The 5,000-nt window shown below is 40.1% G+C and overlaps 2 non-coding genes across 2 annotated transcripts; both read right to left on the bottom strand.

Annotated features, from left to right (window-relative positions):
- Nucleotides 1–3,073: 3,073 nt before the first annotated feature.
- Nucleotides 3,074–3,146, bottom strand: TRNAR-UCG (transfer RNA arginine (anticodon UCG)). The gene has a single exon. It is a non-coding gene; the product is annotated as a tRNA-Arg (tRNA).
- Nucleotides 3,147–4,235: 1,089 nt separating this feature from the next.
- Nucleotides 4,236–4,308, bottom strand: TRNAR-UCG (transfer RNA arginine (anticodon UCG)). Its single transcript has one exon. It is a non-coding gene; the product is annotated as a tRNA-Arg (tRNA).
- Between the last annotated feature and the right edge of the window lie 692 nt (nt 4,309–5,000).

Raw genomic sequence — 5,000 nt, 5'->3', positions numbered from 1 at the left:
AAATGTTCCCGACCACGAAGGGACTTGAAGCCTCAATCTTCTGATCTGAAGTCAGACGCCTTATCCATTAGGCCACGCGGTCTTCCCCAGGTGTTATAGAGATATTTGGAAAGAGTGCCAAAAGCACACTTCAAGTAAAAAGCTTACAATTTAGCAGTCTTTTTTTGAGGAACGTTTTCTAGCAGAGTTGCATTTAGATGAAGGAAATAGATTCTTCCACAATCTATCACACATACCTTTGGAAAGTGTACCAGAAGCACTATCCAAGTGAAGTGCTAACAACTTAGCAGTCTTTTCTTAAGGAATATTTTGTAACGAGTTGCTTTTAGATGAAGCAAAAAGATTCAAGATTTAATTTCTTTGATTGATTATGGGAGAACAATATATTGTTCAGCTTTAAGAAATGCCAAAACCTAGATTTGTTACAAGCTTTCACTTAACTGGGTAATAGTTTTACATTCTGTTAAGCAAGCTATAAAATCTACTGAGTGGTTTAGGGCTCTAAGTTTAATGGCAATTCTTCCTGAACATTGGTGATCGGATGCAGGGCTGCCAAGAAGAATTCAGGGCCCGGGTACAACAAATTCATGGGGCCCCCCCTCATAGTCAAATAAGCCCCAAAATTTTTTTGCGCCGCCTTATGGCGGCGCAAAAAAATTTAGGTGTATGGTCATGCATTCAGGGGCGTAGCTAGCCAAACGGCGGTGCAAAAATTTTGGGAGGTGTGGTCATGCATTTTGGGGCGTGGCAAACGTGCCATTGGGGCGTGGCTAACATAAAAACCACTAGGCTCTCAATTCGCCGGAGCGTCACATATGTTCAAGCACTCCTGACTTTCAGGACATCTACCACCACAGTGTAGTATACAAACAATGCAGTGTGTACACAAACAGTTCAGTCTTGGCCTACACCTTACATTGGGCACAACATTCACCAAAAATTGGTATTGTCCCTACTAGAATCACAACATTTCACATACTGTCCTGCTCTCTCCTACCTGTTCTTCTCACTTTCTCCACCTGTGGCTGCATGTTTCTTTAGTTGCGGCTTGTCTGGATCCTGGAATGCTGGGGGCCCTATTTGGAAAAAAATAGCTACATTTAGATAATTCCAAACAACCCTGGCGTTAAATCAATACCATCCACGATTAATAATTAGGCCTTCCTCCAGCTCCAATATTACAATAATGTGCCCCTTCATCATCGCCATGCCTTATGATCACACTGTGCCCTCCATGCTGTTTTTGCCCCCTTCATCTGGCTCCCCTTCATCAGACTATACTATGCTGCTCCCCCCCTTTTTCAATCCCACTGTGCCATGCCTCCCCCCCCTTTGTAACCCCACTGTGCCATGCTGCCCACCATTTTTTAACCCCACTGTGCCATGCTGACCCCTGTTTATTAACCCCACTGTGCCATACTGCCCCGTTTTTTAACCCATCTGTGCCCCTCTCATTTTTTCACCCCCTCTGTCATGCTGCCCCCCCCCGTTTTTAACCCCTCTGACATGCTGCTTTCCCATTTTTTAACCCCTCTGTGCTCCCCCTCAATTTTTAACCCCTCTGACATGCTGCTTTCCCATTTTTTAACCCCTCTGTGCTCCCCCTCATTTTTTAACCCCTCTGACATGCTGCTTCCCCGTTTTTAACCCCTTTGACATGCTGCTTTCCCGTTTTTTAACCCCTCTGTGCTCCCCCTAATTTTTTAACCCCTCTGACATGCTGCTTCCCCGTTTTTAACCCCTCTGACATGCTGCTTCCCCGTTTTTAACCCCTTTGACATGCTGCTTTCCCGTTTTTTAACCCCTCTGTGCTCCCCCTAATTTTTTAACCCCTCTGACATGCTGCTTCCCCATTTTTAACCCCTCTGACATGCTGCTTCCCCGTTTTTAACCCCTTTGACATGCTGCTTTCCCGTTTTTAACCCCTTTGACATGCTGCTTTCCCGTTTTTTAACCCCTCTGTGCTCCCCCTTATTTTTTAACCCCTCTGTCATGCTGCCCCCCCCGTTTTTTAACCCCTTTGTGCCCCCCTCGTTTTCCTCCCTTCACTTACCTTTTCTCCTCTCTTGGTCTTCTCTGCTGCTCTGTGCTCCATTGCTCCAGACTGACTGAATGCTGGGCATGACATGATGACATCACACCCAGCATTCAGACAGTCTGAATAGAGCACAGAGCAGCAGAGAGGAGGGATGCCGGCTCCGCGATCAGGTGAGTATGTTTTGTTTTTTTTTTAAACTAGCCTGCTCCCCCCACCAACGACCGAGCCCCCCCCCCCTGCCAAAAAAAAAAAAAAAAAAAAAAAGAAAAGGAAAAAAAACGTTTTGAAAAAAAATATTTGAAAATTAAAAAAAATCAGCAGCGCAAGGGCCCGGGCCGGGCCCCTGACATGCCGGGCCCGGGTAATTAGTACCCGCTCCCCCCCCCTCTCGGCGGCCCTGATCGGATGTCCTTGTTTTTTCCTGAACTTGAATGTTTTGTTTTCCATCTTGGATGCATGAAACAATATTTTATGGCCTCCATTTGGAGACTTATATTCATGACCCATTTTTGATCATTTTTTCTAGGGCTCGATGGAAAATACTGTACTCCTCAAAGGATAAATGTGACTATTATAAGTAATTGATTCTAAGAATTGCACATGACAATTATTCCGAGCTTAGCTCTGCCATAATGTAAAAACCTTGAGTTATGTTGATTTTAAGCCATATGCAGCACACACTAACGTCAGCTATTCAATAAGTTATGAGAGAATATTTTTTTAATCAAAGGAGGATGACTTTTGCTGACCACGAATGAACTAAAATCCTATGACTTGTTTTCAGAAATTATACATCTTGACCAGTTTTTCATAGGATTATGTTTGTGCAAAATAATGTATAAAGGGAAAAACAGAAAGCATTAGATAACTCAACATATTGTGCCAATATGCATGTAGACTTTTCAAAGACTTGAGTATGTTCATTGAAATTTTGGTCGAAATCAAGTTTTGAAATGTAAATGTTTTGCAACACTCTCATGGAGTCAATTAAAACAGAGTTTGGTAAGTTTAAGTTCATGAGGAAAGAAATGTTCCCGACCACGAAGGGACTTGAACCCTCAATCTTCTGATCCGAAGTCAGATGCCTTATCCATTAGGCCACGCGGTCTTCCCCAGGTGTTTTAGAGATATTTGGAAAGAGTGCCAAAAGCACACTTCAAGTAAAAAGCTTACAATTTAGCAGTCTTTTTTTGAGGAACGTTTTCTAGCAGAGTTGCATTTAGATGAAGGAAATAGATTCTTCCACAATCTATCACACATACCTTTGGAAAGTGTACCAGAAGCACTATCCAAGTGAAGTGCTAACAACTTAGCAGTCTTTTCTTAAGGAATATTTTGTAACGAGTTGCTTTTAGATGAAGCAAAAAGATTCAAGATTTAATTTCTTTGATTGATTATGGGAGAACAATATATTGTTCAGCTTTAAGAAATGCCAAAACCTAGATTTGTTACAAGCTTTCACTTAACTGGGTAATAGTTTTACATTCTGTTAAGCAAGCTATAAAATCTACTGAGTGGTTTAGGGCTCTAAGTTTAATGGCAATTCTTCCTGAACATTGGTGATCGGATGTCCTTGTTTTTTCCTGAACTTGAATGTTTTGTTTTCCATCTTGGATGCATGAAACAATATTTTATGGCCTCCATTTGGAGACTTATATTCATGACCCATTTTTGATCATTTTTTCTAGGGCTCGATGGAAAATACTGTACTCCTCAAAGGATAAATGTGACTATTATAATTAATTGATTCTAAGAATTGCACATGACAATTATTCCGAGCTTAGCTCTGCCATAATGTAAAAACCTTGAGTTATGTTGATTTTAAGCCATATGCAGCACACACTAACGTCAGCTATTCAATAAGTTATGAGAGAATATTTTTTTAATCAAAGGAGGATGACTTTTGCTGACCACGAATGAACTAAAATCCTATGACTTGTTTTCAGAAATTATACATCTTGACCAGTTTTTCATAGGATTATGTTTGTGCAAAATAATGTATAAAGGGAAAAACAGAAAGCATTAGATAACTCAACATATTGTGCCAATATGCATGTAGACTTTTCAAAGACTTGAGTATGTTCATTGAAATTTTGGTTGAAATCAAGTTTTGAAATGTAAATGTTTTGCAACACTCTCATGGAGTCAATTAAAACAGAGTTTGGTAAGTTTAAGTTCATGAGGAAAGAAATGTTCCCGACCACGAAGGGACTTGAACCCTCAATCTTCTGATCCGAAGTCAGATGCCTTATCCATTAGGCCACGCGGTCTTCCCTAGGTGTTTTAGAGATATTTGGAAAGAGTGCCAAAAGCACACTTCAAGTAAAAAGCTTACAATTTAGCAGTCTTTTTTTGAGGAACGTTTTCTAGCAGAGTTGCATTTAGATGAAGGAAATAGATTCTTCCACAATCTATCACACATACCTTTGGAAAGTGTACCAGAAGCACTATCCAAGTGAAGTGCTAACAACTTAGCAGTCTTTTCTTAAGGAATATTTTGTAACGAGTTGCTTTTAGATGAAGCAAAAAGATTCAAGATTTAATTTCTTTGATTGATTATGGGAGAACAATATATTGTTCAGCTTTAAGAAATGCCAAAACCTAGATTTGTTACAAGCTTTCACTTAACTGGGTAATAGTTTTACATTCTGTTAAGCAAGCTATAAAATCTACTGAGTGGTTTAGGGCTCTAAGTTTAATGGCAATTCTTCCTGAACATTGGTGATCGGATGTCCTTGTTTTTTCCTGAACTTGAATGTTTTGTTTTCCATCTTGGATGCATGAAACAATATTTTATGGCCTCCATTTGGAGACTTATATTCATGACCCATTTTTGATCATTTTTTCTAGGGCTCGATGGAAAATACTGTACTCCTCAAAGGATAAATGTGACTATTATAATTAATTGATTCTAAGAATTGCACATGACAATTATTCCGAGCTTAGCTCTGCCATAATGTAA

The sequence above is a fragment of the Mixophyes fleayi genome, chromosome 9 (assembly GCF_038048845.1).
Source record: "Mixophyes fleayi isolate aMixFle1 chromosome 9, aMixFle1.hap1, whole genome shotgun sequence".
In the NCBI taxonomy this organism is placed as follows: domain Eukaryota; kingdom Metazoa; phylum Chordata; class Amphibia; order Anura; family Limnodynastidae; genus Mixophyes; species Mixophyes fleayi.
Note: the sequence above shows the minus strand (reverse complement) of the source record. Positions and strands in the feature narration are given on the sequence as shown.